Source organism: Psittacula echo, assembly GCF_963264785.1.
Source record: "Psittacula echo genome assembly, chromosome: 6".
Taxonomy (NCBI): domain Eukaryota; kingdom Metazoa; phylum Chordata; class Aves; order Psittaciformes; family Psittacidae; genus Psittacula; species Psittacula echo.
The window spans coordinates 39,150,325-39,174,320 of record NC_137743.1 but is presented as its reverse complement, the minus strand read 5'-3'; positions in this window follow the sequence as shown (position 1 = coordinate 39,174,320).

The window sequence follows — 23,996 nt, the reverse complement described above, 5'->3', positions numbered from 1 at the left end:
TGGTATATTCCCTGGGGAGCCAAAATGAGCACAAGCTCTCAGTGACATTTTAGAGTTCACTGTATATCCCGTTAATGAGAATCATGCCCTACAACTATGTTAGTTTTGTGGCTAAAGTTAAAAATATCAGAGTGGGTCTCAGGACATTCATGTGGCTCTAATCTCAACATAATTATCATACTTGAGTAATCTCAGTGTAGTTTAAAGGCAATAAGAAATTCAGGGTTGCTCAGAGCCCACTCAGATCATCAGTTTTACTAGAAATTACATATTGTACAACCAGAGTTGAAAGTATGAAGCATTTTGCTGCAAGGGCTTTCTGATGTTTTTGAATACAACTGATACATTGATTTTAGTCCATCAAGTTGGCCCAATAGCACATTGGCAATAGTTTGAAAGTTATAAATTGTCATCCCTAATACAAACATTAATCGATTAAGAAGACGCACTCATGATTTTGACACTGATTTTTAAAGGCTGTTTACAGAAACCCAAGACAAAGTTTGTTTTGAAATTGAAAATTAAGGATTTGTATTTTTTAAGTAATGCTGGTTTTACTAATCTTTTCTGAATACTGTATGGATGCTAGGTTTGACATTGTGTTAAAATCAAATCCAGATTCAAATGCTGAATACTTTATTGGACAGGTGGCCCAGATTAATATTTTAGTTATATTTTCTTCTAGAAAGCATAGGAAATTTGTTCAGACTAAAATTTCTTGCTGGCATCTGTGCATTCCCGTTTCTGCAGAACACATGTTTAATATTTCTTTTGCAGAGTACCACTGCCAGGGGAAGGACATCATTTAAGACTATAATCTATGGGGAAGATTTCAAAACATCAGAGATTGATTTTTAGCAAACTAATTTATGATAATTTCCTTTTTTTACATTTCTATGAGATATAAACTTAACAAACTTTAAAATTTTATGTTAAAAAGTTCATTCTTGCCATTTCCTACTAGAGTATATATGCAATATTTTCAGCTGTTGCTTTCCTATCGCTGTACCTTGGATAGGCCTTAATAAATAAGGATGGGTCAAGGAGACCTACTGGTGTAGGTGGGTGTCAGTAGTTGTGAATTTTGGTGTTAGCAGAAAATATTTGCAATATGTAACTGTTTTTTTAATGAGCTGCTGGATCTTGATGAGTGCTACCCAGCCTTCAGTTTTGCTGGTTATATTTCACTACCTTTATTAGACCATACAATCACAGAGTGGTTTGGGTTGGAAGGGAACATAAAGACCACCCAGTTCTGACCCCCTGCCACGGGCAGGGACACCTTCCACCAGACCAGGTTGCTCAAAACCCTGTCCAACCTGGCCTTGAAGAATTCCAGGGATGGGGCAGCCACAGCCTGTCTGGGCAACCTGTGCCAGTGCCTCATCACCCCCTCAGAGAACTTAACATCTTATCTGCATCTGTCCTCTGTCAGTTTAAAGCCATTCTCTCTTGTCCTGTCCTTGCAGGCCCTTGTAAAAAGTCCCTCTCCATCCTTCTTGTCAGCTTCTTTAGGCAACAGAAGGCTGCACTAAGGTCTCCCCAGAGCCTTCTCTTCTCCAGGCTGAACAAGCCCAACTCTCTCAGACTGTCTCCATAGGAGAGGTTCTCCAGCGCTCAGTGCATCTTTGATAGTTTTGAATGATATAGAACTTTATAGAATAGGTCTACAGTTACACTAGAAGGTTTTTTTGCACACTCAGCCCACTTTTTTTTTTTTTTTTTTTTGTATTATATTGAAATACAGAAACTTATAAATTATTTTGAAGTTCATAAAAATACTACTGCTGTACACTGATAAGTGTCATTTTTGTGGAATTCAAGAACAGATTGTTGTGGTATCTTTAGTCTTGTATTTTATGTAAAGATAAAAATAAAACATTAAAGATAAAACATTATTAATCATAGACAGAGAAGATCTGATAGGTCCTGCTTCCAAGCATCAGCATTGCTTCTGGCAGTGTTGATATGACCTTTTTAAACAGGCAGGGTGTTCTTGTTTGTTTTCTTGGAAGCTGACTTCTTTAAAAGCAAATATTACATTTTGATTATTCTGTGCCAGCAGGTTGTATTCTTTACAGAGTATGGTATAGGAGCATTATAATAATATGATATTGATATATTAGTGCTTTATAATTCACAAATCAGCTTATTTGTAGATGGTATCGAAATTTTGCACACCATTAAAAAAAAAAAAAATAAAATAGACCTCTATGCGAGCTTCCATTGCAGCAGAAGTTAGAAGTGACAGAGTAGAAACAGCTTTTTAAGTAAAAAGAAAAATCCTGTACATTTATTCTGACTTATTTATTTATGGATTCATTTCTGAACTCAAAAAGAAAGAAAAAGAGCGCTTGTTATTTGTGATCCAAATCATAATTTCTTTGGCAATTTCTATAGAGTTCTTGAAAAGTGGAAACAAACATGTTTGAATTCTGTCTTGATGCTTTGACCCAACATGAAGTTAATAGAAAAGCTCTTACAGACATTATGGAAGTAGGCTGAACCTGTTTAAGAAATCTGAGTGAAAACCTGTTTTATAATATATTAACTCTAGAGGTGTTCCCAAAATATATGGCATTCAAAGAATAAATAAAAATAAATAGATAAAATTCCCACTGCCCCTCAGTTTGATCATATCATTTAAGTAGGTATTAACCTGACTGTGAAGCTCTTGACTTGGGAGAGAATACCTTTAAAGTTACAGATACAGTAATCTGAATTTTAAAAGTATACCTAAAAATAACCAGTATAAAATGAATGTTTATGTTTAAAATACCATAATTATGTGAAAAGTTAAAGTGAAGACTTTTGTCTCTTTTGAGAGACTATAATGTGTAATTTAATTTTTACAGAAGTATGGCAATATCTTACACCAAGACTGTAATGCTACTTCATTAATATGTTTTAAAGTTGTTGTTCCAGTATGTTCTCACCTAGAAAGTGTCTGCCTTGAAACCAGAAGACTTCAAATGTGACACAGATTCTATACAATTGATTGTCTATAGTTAATAGTATCAATATACTGTTGGTTAATGACTTGGATTAGTTTTTCGGAAATCTCTGATGCTGCTGTTTGAATGAAGATTAATTAATGGGCCCCTCTTACTCCTGTTAATACCCTCCTGATTTATGCACTGGGTAGACAGTCTGAAACATAGTCACTGCTGAACAGTCTAGCAAGGCTAATTAGGATTGCGTGAGCAAAGGAGTTCATCGGGTATTTCTAGTTAAAGCTGCATGGTTTGGAGGGTATTTTAAGGAGGAGAGGGAGGAAGCAGAAAGGAGCTGTAGACCCGGACACTTTGGTAGCGTGAGCAGTCTGGGAAGGGAACTGCAAGCAGAGAAACCAGCTCTGATGTTAAATTCTTTCTGTGCTCAGGAAAAAGGTGTTCCTGTGTTCATGTAAACAAACGAGGCCGCATCAAAGCAATACGTGCCTCCATCAGCAGCTTTCTCCCAGGATCAGAAAAAATCCTAAAGACTCATAAATCTTAGTGTAACCATTACAACTAAAAGTGTAAGAGTGACTTTCAGGTATGCTCATCTGATTTAGATGCTGTGTTGTTCAGGAGCTGCACCTGAGAGAGTGATGCCTACTTCTCCTGGTACTCATGATCTGTTCTGGCTGTTTTCGGGTAATGTTTGTTCTGGGTGTTTGCAGAAGCATTCTTTTCTGTGCTCTTCAGAGATTCCGGAGGATTTTCTGGTATGATCTCCACCCTTAGAGTGCACGAGGGATGCAGGTGAAGCAGCCTGTGCTCTTGCTTCTGTAGAAGCTGGGAAGACCATGACAGAGCCCATCATGAGCACGGTTGGGCTCTTATCACCAGTAGATGCCATTGTGTTAACACTGACTTGTCTGTCTATGGAGCATAGGACTGGCCTGATAATCTGTTTAGCCAGAGAAAGTAGAGTGCTCCATAGCTCCCCTTTGGTTATTTGCTCTGCCTGATGAGCTTATGTCATTCTACACAAGTGCTTCTGGAGTACTAAAACCACCTTTGTCATTTGCTGAGATAGACTCACCAAGTACAGTAATATATTTTGGATGGAAACACACTTCTGCTTTTGAAACGAACACATTTTCCACATAATTTATTTTGGTTTTACTCAAGCTATTACTGAAATAATTTCCAATTCAGCTAGCTTGAATCAATACAGACTTGTTTGTGGTAAAGGATCCAGCTGTTTGTATCTGGTGGGGAGACTTGTTAGTGCAAGCACTTACTTTTAGAATTTGTTCCAGTAATGAGAAGAGGTGGGTGCTCCTCTTGTCTCTCAGCATCTGAAACTGTACACTAAATCAATGTTCCCTGCAAACTGACTGGCTTTATGTATCCAGCAGCTGCAGAAGGTTCCAAACAGGATGATGACATGATGCCTTGGACAGGAAATGAAAACCACTGGACTTGTGCATGCTTAGCAGCTATTCACAGGGGTGGTCCCAGTCCGGGGTCCGCATCTCAGGGCTCAGGAGATCTTCTTCCTGCTGTGTGACAGTGCATTCTTAACACCTTAGAGTGGAGGACAAGAAGGTGCATAATGAATATTTGCAGAGAATTGTCTTCTCTCCTACTTCTCACTTCTGTCTGAAAGGAATTCAGACTGAAAGGCTCCAGAATACAGAAAAGCGATATGAATAGAAAAATTTATGTGAAAGCAGGATGTAGAAAGCTACAGAGTACAGAAAAGCTGTATTGTATGGAAGGCTCCAGAGTATAAATTTTAAAACTACACAAAATCATTATTTATAAGTTTCAATTTTAGTCATCAAACTCTTTAACTCCACAGACAACAAGACAGATGAGATTGCTCTGGGAAAATGCTTCTAACACCCAGTTCTTTATATATAGCAGATAGCTCTAGAAACTTTATTTTGAAATTATTTTTGTTTGTCACCAATTGCTAAATATATCAGTAAGTCACTTCTTTTGAAGCCAGGTTAGCAATTATTAACGTGAGCATGGTACAGTAAAAGCTAGCATGGAAACATCTATATTTACTGCAGTTCCATCTGTAATTATTTTCTACTTTTAGATGTGCTTTTATCTTTAATTCTGCCAAAATCAGAGTGGGAGCACAGGTATGTTCTAGATATATAAGACCAGTACATGGCTGAAAGTAGAAATTTGGTGTTGTGTAACTTAAAGGTTCACTAGCATTTTATAGCAGATCACACTTTGATTCCCCTGACAAGGAATCTAAATTTTTTACATTTTGCCTACTGGTTTAGCACATGTAAATGCTTCTTGTCTGAGTTTCTGGCTACTGTCCTTACTTGCAATGGTGAAAGATAATGTTTGATCCTGCTTGCAATGAATATAGCCCCATGTGTCTGTGTATTTATTCTGTAGCTTTGGACATCCACACTGCTGTAATTTATAGGCAGTCCCAGTTTTTGTTTTAAGAGGAAGTCTTGAATATAGATCAGTATGTTTCGAATAAGATGTAAACATGCAAAATGTCTTTTCAAGTGACTGGGGCAGAAATAAATACTGATTTATAAACTTAAATAAATATGTGCTAACATAATTTTAAACATCTTTCAAGTCACCAGGAATATTTGTGTTTTAGAATTAATCATACTGTTTATATTAGGCATATATTCCTGAATACAGCCCTCACAGTAAAAACCGCAAGGTGAAAAAAAAAGTCTGTATTTCATCTTCATTGCTCCAAGTTCCTCTATGCCACTGAAGTGAAAGAAAATCCTGGTGATAAATATTCAAGGAGGAGGCTGACAACTATAATGAAGTTGTGGGTTATGACTAGAGAATAATGACATTTCTTGAAATGGCTGTATAAAAAAATAGGCAGAATGTGTCTCGTTGTTGACAGAAAACATAAAAGAGAAGAGCTTGAGACCAGTAATTTTTTAATATGTACAGCATAAGTATTTTATAGCAAAGTTACATTATACTAAGCATGTACATTAAATACAAATATATATATTATCATATGGGAAAATTGATCTGATGCTTAAGTATTTCTGTATCTTTTAAAATTACAATTCTTCTCTGTCATACCTGATATTTTATGAGACTTAATTGTCCCCACAGAACAAAAGGAAACAAAGGAAATGTATTATTTATAAAGGTTGCTCATTATAATGATTATGGAAAAAAAAACATTAACACAGTAAGAGGTCCTAAATGCACTGGATTAGGGAGAGGGTAGGGTAAGTGGCAGAATGGCAATTGTGAATTTTGAAGAACAGCTCTCGAAAATTTCCATCTTCCCTTAGCTGGAGCAAAAAGTATGGGAGTAGAAGAGAAACAGTTCATGTTATCTAAAAACATTACCCTTCTTTGAAGCACTTTTTCCATTTTATGTTTGAATTTGAGAACTATCTGCCATTTATATGTCAGGTCTTTCTCCTAGGGCAGGGGCAGGCAGCAGAGCTGCCTGGAAAAGGTGTGTCCAGGTGGAGGATCTCTTGTGGCAGTGGCTAAGCTCTAGGAGAGATGTGATAATAAGGAGGTGAGGTGGCTGCATAACATTAGAGGGGCTAAGAAGGAATCAGATAGCTGAATCCCAGTGCAGTCTGCAGTGAACCCACAGACCATGGCCAAACAGCCAAAACCTCCCCAACTGGCACACAGAGGGGAAGGGTGCCAATAATGCAGGGGAATGGAAACTTGCAACAGCAAGGGCCTGCAGGGGGAAGAGACTTCCGCTGAAGCCTGTGGTGCCCTTGCAGAACTGTTTCTCCACTCTACAGACTGAAGAGGAAAGAACTGTCATATCAGGAGAGATTCTGGAGCTGAGCACAACAGCCTGATCTGCTCCATGCACAACTAAAAAAAAGGCAATGGGTCATAGTAGTAGTGTGGAGGCATCTGTTTGCTGACTTGATGTGCTCTCTAAAGAAGTGCGCTGCTGACCAGGGGCTCATATCAGGGTTGTCACTGGGAGACTACCAAACCTTGTACAGTCTGCTGACTCTTACCTGCTGCTGCTGTTTCACGTGGGCACCAGTGGTACAGCCAGGAGCAGTCTGAGGAGTAATAAGAAGGATTACAGAGCCCTGGAACTGGCAGGATGGACTCTAGAGCACAGGCAGTTTTTTTCATCAATCTTCCTGGTCAAAGGAAGGGGGGTTGAAAGGGCAGTCGAACCTGGCAAATCAACAAATGGTGATGGGACTGGTGCCACAGCCAGGGGTTCAGCTACTTAGACCATGAGACTCACCTTGAGAAACCAGGTCTACTGGGGGCTGATGGGGTCCATCTGTCAGAGAAGGGGAAGAGCATCTCCAGTCATAGGCTTGGCCATGCTGGTGAAATGGCTTTAAAGTTGCCAAGGGAGGGGAACCTCAATCCATCCTACTACTACCAGTTTGATGCCAGTGCCAGAAAGAGATGCCCACAGCCTGAAGAGGGACCACAGGTCAGCAGGAGAGCACCTGAAGAGCAGCACAAAGGAATTCCAGCCCCGGCCAGTAAGTCAGCTTCATCGGGGGCCCAACTTAAATGCCTCTGTGCAAGGACATGTAGCATAGGGAATAAACAAGAGGAGTTAGAGATGTGCATATGCCTCCAGGGCTATGATCTTATTGACATCACAGAGACATGGTGAGATGTCTCCTATGGCTGGAATGTTGGAATGGAACGATACAGGCTTTTCAGGAAGGTCAGGCAAAGGAGATGAGGAGGAGATGTTGCCTTCTATGTCAATGACCAGCTGGAGGGCATGGAACTGTGCCTGGGAATTGATGAGGAGCTGACTTACGGGCCAGGATTAGAAAGGGTAGGGACAGGGGTCATTACAATAAGGGTCTGTTAGAGGACCCCGACCAGGAAGATGGAACGGACATAGACAGAGAAAAGCAGCCTCATATTCACAGGCCCTGTTCTCATGGGTGCCTTCAACCACACTGATATCTGTTGGAGGGACAACATAGCAAGTCATAAGCAATCAAAGAGGTTCCTGGAATGAGTTAGTGATAATTTCCTTCTCCAAGTGACAGAGGAGCCAATGAGGAGAGGGGCTGTGGTGAACCTAGTTCTCAGTACTTAAAGGCTCTGACAAGAAAGCCGGAGAGGGGCTGTCATGGTTTAAGCCCCGGTGGCAACCCAGAGCTATGCAGCTGCTCGATCACTCCCTCTCCTTCCTCCCCCCAATCCCAGAGGGGTGGGAAGGAGAATCAAAATAATGTAACTCCCACGGGTTGAGATAAGAACAGTCCAGTAACTAAGGTGTAACACAAACCACTACTGCTGCCACCAATAATAATAATGATAAGGGAAATAACAAGGGAAGAGAATACAACACCTCACCACCCACTGACCGATACCCAGCCTGACCTGAGCAGTGATCGAGCCCTTCTGGTTAACTGCTCCCAGTTTATATGCTGGGCATGACGTGCTGTGGTATGGAATACCTCTTTGGTTAGTTTGGGCCAGGTGTCCTGTCTCTGCTTCCTCCCAGCTTCCCCTCCTCCCTGGCAGAGCATAAGACTCAGAAAATCATTGGTCAGAGTAAACATTACTTAGCAGCAACTAAAAACATCGGTGTTATCAGCACTGTTCCCAGGCTGAAAGTCAAAACCACAGCACTGCACCAGCTACTAAGAAGGAGAAAAATGACTACTACTGCTGAATCCAGGACAGGGACTTTGCAAGGGCAGGTAAGGATAGAACAAGGGGAAATGGCTTTATATTGAAAGAGGGGAGATATAGATTAGATATTAGGAAGAAGTTCTTCCCTGTGAGGGTGGTGAGATGCTGGCAGAGGTTGCCCAGAGAAGCTGCGGCTGCCCCATCCCTGACAGTGTTCGAGGCCAGGTTGGATGGGGCTTTGAGCAACCTGGTCTAGTGGAAAGTGTCCCTACCTGTGGCAGGGGGGTTGGAACTGGATGAGCTTTAAGGTCCTTTCCAATCCAAACCATTCTGTGATTCTATGATTTTTGAGGAAATTGTGACATGTATCAGTGGCATGATGCATCACTGACGGATAGAAGCTTAGTATGAGTAACTTAAAAGTTTCAACTGTTCATTTCCAAGACTCTCTTTTTTTGAAAACAGTTTGAAAACTGCTTTTGAAAGAAGTTTTTTTTATTTTCAGGAGATTAGATTCTAGTTTGTCCCTTTGGGAAAGGTGTCATTTTCTTGTGTGCTTGTTTTTGTTTTTCATTCTTGCCAAACACTGTATCTGTAGTTAAATATTTTTATTAAAAACTAGATTTAAAAGTAAATTTTGCTTTGGCAGTCTTAACTTACCTCTAAAGAATAAAACACTGGTGTTTGCTTTGTAAACAAAACCCTGGAGGAGCCTCCAAATATGACCTCAAAACCCTGCAACTCAAAAAAAATCTACCAGAAAGTAAGAGAGATTCCTTGCTTTCAGTGTTTTTACTAGAATCCCTTTTAAAAGCATACATAGCATTAGCCAAAATTAGCTTAATGAGATCTGCATATCTTATCATAGTATTTTACCTTCTAGAAGCTGATAAGAGGTTTTCAAGAGTAAGCACTGCATGGATCAAGGCTCCTGAAGTAAATGAGGTTTTTGTTTGTTGCTGTTTTGTTTTAACTCAGTAGCATGAGGTCTGAACTTTCAATGACCATAACAGAAACAAAACTCTGCTGAACAGATAGAGATCTCTAAAATATCTGGGATGGTAGGAGTGCTAGCTTAAGCACCTACCACGTAGGAACATCAGGGTCTGAAGTATAGATGCATGGCTTTAGGAAGGTCTCTTGATGTGTCCCATTTGGGTGCTTCAAGTGCAGTCAGCGTGGAGAATTAGGTGTTGTCAGAGGAATTTCTAGAGACAACAAGAGAAAACCCTTCTCTGGGACTTGGGGCCTATTTCTGGCTCCATTCCCTTGGGATCATTAGCAGACTCGTAACTAAAGGCTGTGAAAGTTCTCCTTTTTAAAACAGTGGTGTGCACCCAACAGAGCACTCACCTGTGAAGGGGTATGTTGAAATATTCATCCCTCTTTAAAAAAACCAGAAAGTTTTCAAATACAAATACCTGAGCACCACTTCAGGAGCAGGCCTGTGAGGACTGTGTTTACTTCAACCACCCTGACGTTTGTTGGAGTGAAGGTACGGCCCGGCACAAGCAATCCAGGAGGTTCCTCGATTGTGTGGAAAACAACTTCCTTCTGCAAGTAATAGAGGAGCCGACAAGGAGAGGTGCCATGCTTGACCTCATGCTCACCAACAGGGAAGGGCTGGTTGGAAATCTGACACTCCAGGGCAGCTTTGGTTGCAGTGACCACGAGATGGTCGAATTCGAGATCCTCAGGACAGTGAGAAGAGTGTGCAGCAAGCTCACTGCCCTGGACTTCAAGAGAGCAGACTTTGGCCTCTTCAGGAACCTGCTTAGTAAGGTTCCATGGGATACAGCCCTAGAGGGCAGGGGGCCCAAGACTCTTGGTTGTTATTCAAGGATCACCTGCTCCAAGCTCAGGAGTGTCGCATCCCAACTAGAAGGAAGTGCAGCAGGAGGGCCAGGAGACCTCCTTGGATGGATAAGGAGCTGCTGAGGAAAATTCAAAGGAAAAAAGAGGCTTATAGAAGGTGGAAGCAGGGAGAGGCGGCCTGAGAAGAATACAGGGATGTTGTCTGGGAAGCTAGGGACCAGGTGAGGAAGGCTAAGGCCCAGTTAGAATTGAACTTGGCTAGGGATGTTAAGGATAACAGGAAGGGATTCTATAGGTATGTAGCAAGTAAAAGACAGACTAGGGACAACGTAGGCCCCCTCCAGAAGATATCGGGAGATCTGGCTACCCTGGATTTGGAGAAGGCTGAGGTTCTTAATGACTTCTTTGTCTCAGTCTTCACTGGCAAAGTCTCTGACCACACCACCCAAGTCTTGGAAAGCAAATGCAGGGACTGTGAGAATAAAGACCCTAGGCCCACTGTAGGAGGGGATCTGGTTTGAGACCATCTTAAAAACCTAAACGTGCACAAGTCCATGGGACCTGACAAAATCCATCCACGGGTCCTGAAGGAGCTGGCGAATGAAGTTGCTAAGCCACTGGCCATCATATTTGAAAAATCATGGCAGTCAGGTGAAGTTCCCGACGACTGGAAGAAGGGAAATATAACCCTAATTTTCAAGTAGGGGAAAATGGATGACCTGGGGAATTACAGACCAGTCAGTCTCACCTCTGTGCCTGGCAACCTCATGGAGCAGATTCTCCTGGAAGGCATGCTAAGGCACATGAAAAACAAGGAGGTGGTTGGTGACAGCCAGCATGGCTTCACTAAGGGGAAATCCTGCCTGACCAATTTGGTGGCCTTCTGTGATAGGACTACAGAACTGATGGACAGGGATAGAGCAGTTGACATCATCTATCTGGACTTGTGCAAAGTGTTTGACACTGTCCCACATGACATCCTTGTCTCTAAATTGGAGAGACATCAATTTGATGGGTGGACCACTCGGTGGATAAAGAACTGGCTGGATGGCCGCACGCAAAGAGTTGTGGTCAATGGCTCGATGTCCGCCTGGAGACCGGTAATGCGTGGTGTCCCTCAGGGATCGGTGTTGGGACCGATCTTGTTCAACATCTTTGTCGGTGACATGGACAGTGGGATTGAGTGCGCCCTCAGCAAGTTTGCCGATGACACCAGGCTGTGTGGTTCGGTTGATACACTGGAGGGTAGGGATGCCATCCAGAGGGACCTCGACACGCTTGTGAGGTGGGCTGATGCCAACCTGATGAAGTTTAACCATGCCAAGTGCAAGGTCCTACACCTGGGTCAGAGCAATCCCAGGCACAGCTACAGGTTGGGCAGAGAAGAGATTCAGAGCAGCCCTGCGGAGAAGGACTTGGGGGTGTTGGTCGATGAGAAAACGAACATGAGCCAGCTTCAGTGTGCGCTCGCAGCCCAGAAAGCCAACTGTATCCTGGGCTGCATCAAAAGGAGCGTGACCAGCAGGTCGAAGGAGGTGATCCTGCCCCTCTACTCTGCTCTCGTGAGACCTCACTTGGAGTTTTGTGTGCAGTTCTGGTGTCCTCAACAGAAAAAGGACATGGAACTGTTGGAACAAGTCCAGAGGAGGGCCACGAGGATGATCAGGGGACTGGAGCACCTCCCGTATGGAGACAGGCTGAGAAAGTTGGGGCTGTTCAGCCTGGAGGAGAGAAGGCTGCGTGGAGACCTCATAGCAGCCTTCCAGTATCTGAAGGGAGCCTACAGGGATGCTGGGGAGGGGCTATTCATCAGGGACTGTAGTGACAGGACAAGGGGTAACGGGTTCAAACTTAAACAGGGGAAGTTTAGATTGGATCTAAGGAAGAAATTCTTTACTGTGAGGGTGGTGAGGCACTGGAATGGTTTGCCCAGGGAGGTTGTGAATGCTCCATCCTTGGCGGTGTTCAAGGCCAGGTTGGATGAGGCCTTGGGTGACATGGTTTAGTGTGGGGTGTCCCTGCTCATGGCAGGGGTGTTGGAACTAGATGATCTCAAGGTCCTTTCCAACCCTAACTATTCCATGATTCTATGATTCTATGATTGACTGTGCTGAATTGCAGAACCAATGTGCTGTCCAGCCAGGAAGCCATGATCCCAAAGTGTAGGGTGCAAGAAGGTTTTGTATTTCACAACCTGGGAGCTGGGGTGCTCAACTAGGACAGATCGGGGATCCAATCTCAAATTACTATGTTATGTGTATCCAGCTCTCAAAAGGTAAAAATAAAAAAATTAATAAATCACAGCTTTCAGATGAAGGGCCCATTTTCATGCTCTAAGAAAGCTGGTGGGACTGCACCTTTGAGTAAAACTCAGATACATATTTGTAGATCACAACTGAGTAAACAGATGTAAGTGAAACAATTTTATCCAACATTTCAGTTGAGTTTTGTAATGTTTATTCAGACAAGTGGCTATTTTTTTTTAAACTTTATTGCCCCTTTTGCTGTCACTTAGGGAATTTTAAATTTCATCCCTTTTCACAGTTTGACTTTTGAAAGTAACACAGCAGAGTAAGAATGGAGATTTGAAGGAAGAAGATTAGAGATGCAGACACCATGAAATGGCAAATGTACTGGCTATGGTGGGGACAGGAGATTTTAATATGTCATAAAGATAAAATAATGTTACTCAGCACAGAGATGAAAAAAATTTATATTTTATGTTTCAGAGGCCTTTGGATCCGACCCTAAAATAGCAGCAGGTCAAAAAGAATTAGCAGGTAGCATGACAGGGAAAGCAAAAAGAAACAAAAAAAGAGATGCCAGAAGGGAAAGAGTTCTGCAGTGTTTTCATGGTAAAGATAAGGAATGAAATGCTGCTTTTCTGAAGGAAGATGGAAATTCCATTCTGATTTTAGCAAGACCAATCTTTCCCAACGAAGATGATCCAAACATTTTTCCATTACATTCCTTAACATTATAAGTGTCTTGAAATTATAACAAGATAATAATTAAAAAGGCTAACTTTAAAGGTGTTAAAAGCTAACTTTTAAAGGTGTTATCCACATAAAAGAATTCTGTCCAAAGGCTGAGAAAGTGTCATTCTGTAAACTCTGACATGTTTTAGTTATAAGACTCCTGCCCATTTGCCATGGGATGTTTCTAATGACAGTTTAATTCTATCAGTTATTTGGTTACATGTGGATTTTTATCATAATTTAAATGTGCTTATATTTTAATTGCTGGTGATTGACCATTACACTTTGTTGCGTGCATTTCTTTTCCTCAGTTATAGTGTTGGAACAGTTTTAGGTATAAAGAGACAGATTAGAGATGAATACTCTTGCATTGTTAAGGAAATTCATCTGTGGTGGAAAGTTTATTTTTCCACATGATATCACTGCTCTTCAGGTGCTGGTAATTGTAAACATCCCTTGTTTTCAATTCTTTGTTCCCTTAATCTCATTAGGAAAATATCAGTCGTTAAATCTTTTAAGTAGCATTAGGGTGTGTGCTCATCCATAACATATGAGAATGCCAGTCAGTTCTTATCACCCGCCTCTAAAAAGAATGTTTGCTGTTTTGCAAGTTACTGTGCTGAAAAATGAGATTTGATTTCATGAAGACTTTGCTGGCAAAGGTTGCAGTGACTTGAAGAAAAACTACTATTAAAAATCAGACAGGAAGACAAGATGCACCGGGGGGGGTGGGGGGAGAAGGGAAGAAGCTGTCTCTCGCTCTTAAGATTACCAGCCTCCAGATAGAGCACTTCAAAACAAGTATGCAAGACCATGATACAACTAGCATGATAATTGCACACATTTTTTATATGCACGATCTTAGGATGGAGACAGTAAGTGTACAAGAGAAAGCCATAAGGTGTTGTTTGTACAGCATCCTATTTTGTTATAAGAGCTTTCATCTGAACTTAAATTGAATATACCAGCTTGTTTTCCTTCAGGAAATAACTAATTTCTTAGCCTTGTCAGGTTTTACTACTTGTAAAAAAAGATTCCTTGTATTGCCCTTCACGCTTATCCCTTCCTCCTTGCCTCCTTGTTTCCTTTTCTCTCAAACCTATTTATATGTCCATTCTTACTACCTTCCCTTACTCAGTCTTGCAGAAGAAATTTAATTAGCAACTTCTAAAATATGAGACAAATGATCTTTCCAGCTTTACTTTGCTGTTTGTGTGTCACTTTTTGCCTTTGAAAGATTGTAGGCAAGGCAAATGTCATAACTCAATGGAAAGGTAGACTTTTTGGTTGTACCATATGTAATTTTAAATCTTCTGACTCTGAAACTGGCTGTATAGATTGTTAGTAGGAAAAAATCCCCCCTCAAAATAAAACAAAAGCCAGCAATAAAACGTGTCTGTGTAATTCTGTCATGGAGCCAGTGATAACAACCGTAGGCCTAGTGGTGCTGTTCCTGTTAGCACTATTGCAGTGATGGTGAGGTTTGTGTTAAGCCTTCCTTTGCTAAACATGAAGAAATACGTTCTTGCTGGTTGCATAATTTTAAAAAGAGATATGAACTACGGTGGCTCCTGCAATTCTTTGAATGAAAAACGTGTGATTTTGCTGCAAAGAATAATAGGGGAGCAGAGGTAGATAGGACTGTAGACAGTCCTGCTGAAGCTGCTGAACAGAGGTAGGGTTGCATGGGTGTTTCTGGCTCTTGTTAGTAGACTGAGTGCATTCTGCACCATCTGAGCTTTCCTTAGGTGAAAAAGAAAGTTGATTATTATAACATGGACTTTCATTCTACAAATATTATAATAGACCTTGATCAAACAAAGGCTGAGGGTAAAAAGTTTGTGCTCTGGCAAATCTGTTAAGTGCCTTGATAAGAATTTTGTTTTATCCTCAAACCCTTGGTTTATGTTTATATAGATCCACTATATTTTCATAGATAATGTGTCGAAAGTAGTTTGATATTGCAACTGTTTTACAAAAGTAGTTTCAGATGAGAGTCAGTCTGTTTAAAATCACAGACCCTACTGTTGTTCAGAATATAAATAATTCAGGAACTGCATTCCATGGACTAAAAAGCCAAAATTTCATCTTGTAAAGCCACCTGTCTGCAATTGATAGTAGAATCTATTGTTAACCCCTTTTCTGCAATATAATTAAAATACTGCTGAATTATCTGTTTAGTGTGGCCTGTCTGCTCCCCAAAAGCATGCCCCTTATTGTTTAATAATCCCAGCCTTTGTAGGTGACTGTCATGACAAGGTCTTTGAAACCTTGCTTAAAGATTTTAAGATCTTCTTAATCCCTTGCCTGATGAGACACCCATTGCTGAAAGCTGGGGGGAAAAGGTCCATCTGTCTTGCAACATATGTGTTTACACTCTAAAATCAGTAAATACAGCAGTGTGCTCACAGTGCCAAGAATTTCCTTTAGTCATAAATCGAGATACATTGTTTTGTTATTGTTGCTTGAGTTTACACGTCTGAGGGACCAGTTACTAATTACTGAAAGCAGAACAGACAAGCAGCTCAGAATTGGAAGTGTAAATTACCATCCCCCAAACCTGAAAATATTCTCAGTGAACACACAAAAGTACAGTTGTGTGAGTGGGCATCCGGTTTCCACATCAAGGCCACTATTTATTTCTGTGTTTGCACAGTTGCACAGTGGCAGATTGGGTTTTTAAGCCATCTACTTTTATGCGTTGAATTTGCATACCTAAGCGAGTTGCTGGGGCTCCCCATAAGTTATTGGAGAAGCAGGCTTCCAACCAACTCCTATTTTAGGCCCTTAAGTTAGGTGCCTAAAAGGGGATGCTGTAGCTGTCCTAGGAATAAATCATGGAATCATGGAATCATAGAATCATAGAATAGTTAGGGTTGGAAAGGACCTTAAGATCATCTAGTTCCGACCGCCCTGCCATGAGAAGGGACACCTCACACTAAACCATGTCACCCAAGGCCTCATCCAACCTGGACTTGAACACTGCCAGGGATGGAGCATTCAGAGCTTCCTTGGGCAACCCTTTCCAGTGCCTCACCACCTTAACAATAAAGAAATTCCTCCTTATATCCAAACTAAACTTCCCCTGTTTAAGTTTGAATCTGTTACCCCTTGTCCTGTCACTACAGTACCTGATGAAGAGTCCCTCCCCAGCATCCTTATAGGCCCTCTTCAGATGCTGGAAGGCTGCTATGAGGTAAAACCATGAGAAACATATGCAGAGCAATATCAAGAACCATAAACTGAATTCTCTGGCACATTGTGTGGCTGTCTGGGACTGAAAATCATTTAACTTCTTGTTGTATTTGTATTTCTGCTTAGAGAACTGATATTGCCCCCTCCCACACACACTTTTTATTGTTCACTGATGTTTGTGTAACTGTGGTGCCTAGGGAGTGAAGTTCTGGAACATGGTCTGCTTTGCAACATTTTGTTCAGATTTTGGATTAAAAGTGTCCCCTAGATACAAAAATTAAGTTTTAAGAGACAATTTCAGTATGAAGTCAGCAAAACAGGGAAGTCCCTGGCAACACTGTGATGGAACAGATACATTTGGCAGGCAGTGATCTAAGCAAAACATAATATTTTTTAATAGGTAACATCCAAAGGACAGTCTTAAGCTGGGATTTTAAAGAGGGCAACTGGGTAACTTTTTTGTGTTTACCAGGAAGAATTTCCATGCATGAGGAATACTAACAGAGAAAGTATAAAATACACATTTGAAAAACGTGAAAGGCAGATAGATTCTGGTTTATAGGCCACTCTGAGTTGGAAGTCAGTCTTCTAACTAGAGAATAAGAGGTAGATTTGGACAGAGTGATGTTTAGTAACTTTTAGGAAAAGGCGGAGCTGTGTGGACAAGATATTGCAGTCAAGGTGATGAGTAAGGATGGCATAGGTAAAGCTGGTGAGCAAAACCCTTGGGTGATGGCAGCTGTTAGGGCTACAGTACACAGATTTTATGCAGGAATAGCTCGACTGCTTAGGTGTGAAGACTTTAAAAGAAAGATGAATATTAATGACAACATCTGTTAAAACTGTTGATGTTGTCTGTGGTGGTGGTGAAGTTTGGAGAGTGCAGAGCAATGTGAGGTGTTAATCACTTATGTGAAGCACCTGAAGTTTGATTCCTAGCCACTCACAAGGATATTTAGGAGAGAGAGGCTCAACTGGATTCTGAGATCAGTGAGCTATGAAATAAATAATCTGATCTATATAAAGTATAGATCAGTTTCTGTTTGTGGACAGGTCAACTAAGCAGACAGTGTTGGGAGAGAAGAACAGGTCCAGAGACCCACTTACCCTGATTGTCAGTAAGTAACTCTTACAAAGCATCTCACTGTCCGGTGAGACTCCACCTGCAGTACTGCATCTAGCTTTAGGGCCCCCAGTGTAAGAAGGATGTGGAACTATTGGAGAGAGTCCAGAGAAGGCCATGAAGATGCTCCAAGGGCTGGAGCATCTCTCCTATGGAGACAGGCTGAGAGAGCTGGGCTTGTTCAACCTGGAGAAGAGAAGGCTCTGGGGAGGCCTCAGAGCATATTCCAGTGCCTAAAGGGGCCAACAAGAAAGTTGGAGAGAGACTTTTTACAAGGACATATTGGGACAGGAAAAGGTGAAATGGCTTTAAACTCACAGATGAGAGATTTAGATTAGCTATTAGGAAGAAGTTCTTCACTATGAGGGCGATGAGACACTGGAACAGGTTGCCCAGAGAAGCTGTGGCTGCCCCACTCCTGGAATTGTTCAAGGCCATATGGGATGGGAATTTGAACAGCCTGGTCTGGTGGAAGGTGTCCCTGCATATGGCAGGGGCTTGGAACTAGGTGTACTTTAAGTTCCCTTCCAACTCAGAACATCCTATGGTTCTATGTTTTTTTTTCAGGGAATGCGTGTTGCAATAATAATATGGTAATTATGGGCTATAGAACAGAATAGGTTAAATTAGGTGAGAGATAACAAGAAGTGATCTGATTCATAAGAAGTCAGGTAAGTGCATGGAGATTGGATTGGTGATAAAACTGTGATCACATTTGCAGATACACATTCCCTGGTGAAACAAAGAAGTTTGGGGAGGTTCATAAAAGTCCATATGGCAATATGGCACTTGTTCTGTGGATGCAGAGTATAAATCTGATGCTTGTCAAAAGCACTGAATATTTGTTCTGTATGGATGTTATATGTGCTCAGATACTCATCTTTCACATTTAAGCAAGTGAATTACAGATGCTTGGAGGATTGCTTCTGAAACTTGAAAAATTATCTGCTTGTTGCTTCTCAGGAATTCCTTATTAAAGCAGTTTGCAGTTCTTCAGAATCTACCCCACATGAAAATCTCCGGTAATACAGAAAATTCCGATATCATCTACTATTCTTAGATGGTTTCTGTTGCCTAAAAAATATTTGGCAGAACAACTCTTGTAAGCCATCCTCTAAGAAAGCAGTATAAACATAGCAAAGTGAAGCTAGAAAAGCAGAGGTGGGAATGATCAGTTTTGGAGTAGGCTGGGACAAGATCTTGTGAGACGAGATTTTCCTGGTTTATGATTGATTATACTGTTACATTAAAAACAATTCAAAAAGTTGATACATGCATATTACCTCATGTCTGCAGAAATACTGACGAGGTGGTCAAAGAAAACACCTCACAGTTTGGTGGGTACTGTTCCGATAGTCACCCAGATATTGTTGCTTGAAAAATATTGTGATAAAGAGGATCCAATCCATTATTTGAAACCAGAGGAAAGAAAATCAGATAATATGTTACATTTGAGAAACAAGGCAAAACTTCTGCATAATTCTAAGAAATATTTTGTTTCTGGTATGAATTTCCTTATATTCTTATTCCTGCTTAAGATACATTCTCATCATCAAGAACTGTGGACATTACCTGGGCAATTCCTGGTTTTGGTACCATGATTTTTTTTGAGCACATGTGTATGTTGCTGTATCAAAGCTTGAACAATTTGCTTCACGTGCTGTGCAGGAGAGAGTAGCAAGCAGGTTGATAAAATAGACACCGCTTTGCAAAAGGAAGTAGCAATAGTAATACTGCTAATAATTAATAATTTAGATTAAAATGAACAAGGAGCTGATTCTTGAATAAAGTAGTGTGCAGTGATCAGAGAAAGGCAACCTCAGCAGTTCGGAAGGATTTCCAGTCCTCTGTAACATGCATGGCAGCCCACAATGGGTGAAAAGAAAGAAAATAAATCCACTAAAGAGCAACAGTTTCTTGTATTTAGAGGCAGAAAGATGAGAACATCTGAACCAGTGGGTAGCAAAGAATGTCAGTTATATTCTAATCTAGATTGGTGAATAAAAAGATAATCATCAGTAAATTAGAAGAGATGTTGAAAGCTCAGTTAATTATAGGAAATGAGGAAATTAGAGTGCTGAGTCTGACTGTTTCTGATTCACTTGTTAAACTAAAAAGAATTTGGTGGGGTTTTTTTGTCATCTGTCCTTTTGGTTCAGGTATACAGTGATATCACATGTAGGAATTTTCAGTATTTTTTTAAATAACTCCTCATATTAGGATTTTGATGTTCAGCTGGGCATCATCTGGAGCAGCATCTGAAGGCAGCAACAGGAACTCAAGTGTCCATACTTGAGCAAACAAGTGTTTGCTCTTGGCGCTTCACTTCCCTGTCTTGCTCTGTGGAAACCATGAGGATCTGTTTAAAAGTGAAGGACTTACTGAAACTCAGAATTTGTAGGTTTGCTTTAACAAATCTCAGCCTGAGTGAGGAAAGGAGGGGGGTTACAAATTCTTTTATTGATTTCATTTTTTTGCGTCTATCTAAAGGTCATGAGTTGTTTTCTGTTGCACAGAGTGTGATTGTTGCTGCTGATCATGAAGTTGCATACAGAAACTGTTACCTGTAAAATTACAATGTTGTTTGGTTTTTTTTTTCCCAGTGATTTTAAGAAAAAATATAGCCTGAGATTCTCCATATCTTATCTATAAATCATGATTAAATTCAGTGTGTGAAGGGGAGAAGTAGTTTGACTTTAGCAATATTAAAAAATGTCCCTCTCAGCTTTCAGTATAATTTTAAAGTTGCACAGATTTTGCAGTCTGAACAAGCGCTTGACAGTTGAATAGTCCTTTAATCTTTACCATACTTGTGTGCAGATTTGATGGGCTGTTTATTCCAAGGGGAGAGGGAGGCAGTGGTTGAGGGCTGGAGCTGAAGCTCCACAGAGTGTCTGTAACATTTTGGCAGGGACATATATAACAGAGAGTTTTGAAACTCCTTGAGACTGCACCCTTGATTAGAGATGTGACTTTGAGAAACAGGGTGGGTTAGGGCCTCCTCCTATTAAACCTCTTATGTTTCAGCCAAGTTTTCTTGTTACAGGGGCATACATTATTTTTGTATTTATTATAGGAATTTTCTTTTTCCAGTCTTTTTTACACTTTGAGTACTTAGCTGGCAGGCGTATGCATTTAAAAGGACTATATAATTTCTCTCAGAGCTGAAAGAAGTACCTAGTTAACATTACGTATCAAGCTTCTGATTTTTCATGATTATTCTTGGAAGTAGCTTCTTTACATGAAAATAATAAATAATTCTTGATTTTTCATACTTGCTTATGTGATAATTCTGAGTAAAATCATGTCTTCCCTATGTGCCTGTTGCAGTTTGGAAATCAGTTATGAAACCACACTGGAATTACTGGACAGTTTACAGAAAATGGAATACTGACTGTTGGCAAAGGAATTGGGTGAAATAGAAATCTAGCTCACCTCTGGGATTGGAAAATCAGCAGTAAAGGTTCCCAATAACTTAGAAAGTTATTTTGGGGTTTTTTTTGGTTTTTTTTTTTTTTTTTTTTTAGGAGACCTAGGCATACATATCATACATATAGCATTTCCTGAACTTACAGAGAGGTTCTTTATGTAGCAACTGTAACAATTGTAGCACAAATATAAATAATTCCAGATGTTACAGATATTGTAGTCCTACTTATATTTAAAAGGGTAACATTTCAAGGTCTCTGTACAAGTTTATAGACAGAATATTGTCCGTAGCAGACTCGTCTTCTTTTCTCTGTTGTCCTTTAATTCAACCCCTTTTTTCCTTCAAAAATGCTCTTCTGGAAAGAAAAGACTCAGGAGCAGAGTGATTTTTCATCATTCTGTGGAGTAAATTTCATGCCCAAAGGATAATCGTAATAATTTGACAATATAAATTCTGTATAATCCTGGTACCTTTTGATTCTATGACAAAGGAAATGTGCAGCAAATGTTTTCCTGCCTTTTTACCCTCTGTGAAGGTGTTCTTTAGTGCAGGCAAAAGAGGCTTAAGCAAGAGTAGATCCTCTAGCAGCATTGTCTTTCAGCAGAAGGAGAGATGGGAGTGGGGCCATCTGCCTCACTCAGCCCTTCTGTGCAGAGTGATTATGGGGCACAGTATCATTCTGCTGGGCTGTGCCTTTAAACTCCAACCAACAAAAAAGTGTTTGGAATTAGGACATGGTGATGACTTCAGTGGATAAAAATCTACCATAATTAGCCTGGAGGTCCTCATTATGCAGGGATAGGGAACAGTAAAAATCAAATCAGCAGAGATAAACTGCTCAGATCATTTCTGCTGATCAATAACAGGCTTGTGCAAATAACCCTGCTGTATAGCAGCCCATCTTTCTCAGAGTCAGCAGGGAGTGAAGATTAGATGAACTGTACGCCAGTGAGAGTTTTACAGAAGCTTTACGTATAGAAAATGTCCATCGCTCCATGATTTGATCATAATATAATGAACATTTGCTTTGTGCATGTGGGCCACATGAGTTTGTTATGACTATCAAGTGTAACCAACTGTAATAAAAAATAAATTATATTTCTGACATACTATTTCCTAATATGACATTTGCTATGTCTAAGATATGGCAAATATCAAGCTGCAGACTGAATCTTGAATTCCCGTGTTCCTGAAGCAATGGGAGCTTCATTGCCATTCCTTGTGTGGAACAGGTTTTTGCAGGATTAGTTGGAAATAGAAAACAGCATATTCCAAGTAATGCAGCAACTTGACTAAATATGGTAATGAATTGTTCTCTCTGATAATGAGGTATCAGAGTTTGTTTCAAAATAAAAATTGTAAGGTAGAAATACTAATGCCATTTCAGTTCATCACATGTTTTTCTGGTGTATGTTCTCTGTTTTGTACCTTTGGGCTTGTGCCTCTGAAATCTGTGCACCAGGCAACACTGAATTTCTCATTGTCATGATCGCAAATTGCTTGTTCTTTCATTTTAGATAACACTAATGCTTAGAAAACAAGCAAATGCATTGTTCTTTTTCTTTATTTTTTTCCTTTTAAAATTTTGTCTAGGAATTATGGAACCAGGATGCTTTAATTGATGTACCAGTATTACTATGCATTTTAGCTAAGGTTAATAAACCAGAAATTTAATAGATACATTAAAATGTCTGGGATAGCAGTTAAACATACTTGTGAGCTGGAACACTGACCTTACTCTGCACTTAAAGGCTGTGAGTCAGACTCCTGACGCCACAAGGCAGAGTGAGAGGGGGAATGCATTTATGCATGTGTGTGTATACATGTAATTTGGGAAGGTTTTCACTGCTCAGACTCTTTGGGCCTCTGGTGCACTGAGAGTTATTCCAGGCATTGCTTCATCACATTCAGTAACAAACATAAGATCAAAAAAGATAGGTCTTTTCTAGTTTTAAGTTATTTAAATTTATTTGCCTTGCAGTTTTTATCATTAGTGGTTAAAATGTCAGTATCAATTGTTTTTAGCTGTTCACATGTAGTCACCAATAAAAAGTACATCAGAGATAAGGAAGACAGTATCCCTGTAATAATTAATGTTGCTTCTTTATCAAAAGAGTCCCTGGATTTTGTCCTCGACCCTGCTGCACATGGAAATATGTCTCTGCTGCTTTAGCACTCAGAAGTGGTCAGAAGATGGTGAGTTTCTCAGAATGCTGCATAGCCCCTGGTGTTCCCAAGGCACAAAAAGAGAGGGTTGTGGCTGTTCTGGTCCTCACAACGTTTGAACTAGATCCTAACACCAAGCATTAATACTGGCTTTGAAAGGTTTCTTCAGGGGGCCAATGTGTGTGTCTGCACTTCAATTGCTGTAATGCTTTTGTCTGTTAGGCTTGTTCTTCAGTTTCAATTCAGGGTCATTACATAAAATGGCCATGATAAGTCAGTGACAGAAAGGTAATGTCTCAAAGCTTGTGTTCAATTTGAATCCACTGTGATTGATTCATATTTTTCTCAGGAGAAATTTCAAACCAAAAGCATGAGTTCAACAGTGAAAGTTGCCTTTCTTCAAAAGGCTCTTTGCAAGGACACCTGGACTTCACCAGAATAGTAGTTCTGACTGTAGCACTTGCTTCTTCTTGAGGAAATTTTTCTCCTTGAACTGCTGAGTGGATTTTCATGACTGAAGGTGACTGCTTGCTCTTCTTTATAGCCTGATTGTGCCTTGTGGATCAGCAGGACCTGGGTATGGGAGCTGGTCAGATGGGCACTATGAGAATATATGTCGGCATAAAGGCATTTAAAATCAATGGGAATTGATTCTAGGCACTACTGGTACTGCAGAATGTGTTTTAAATTATTCCCTGAAACTCAAACACTCTGTGTTGCATTGA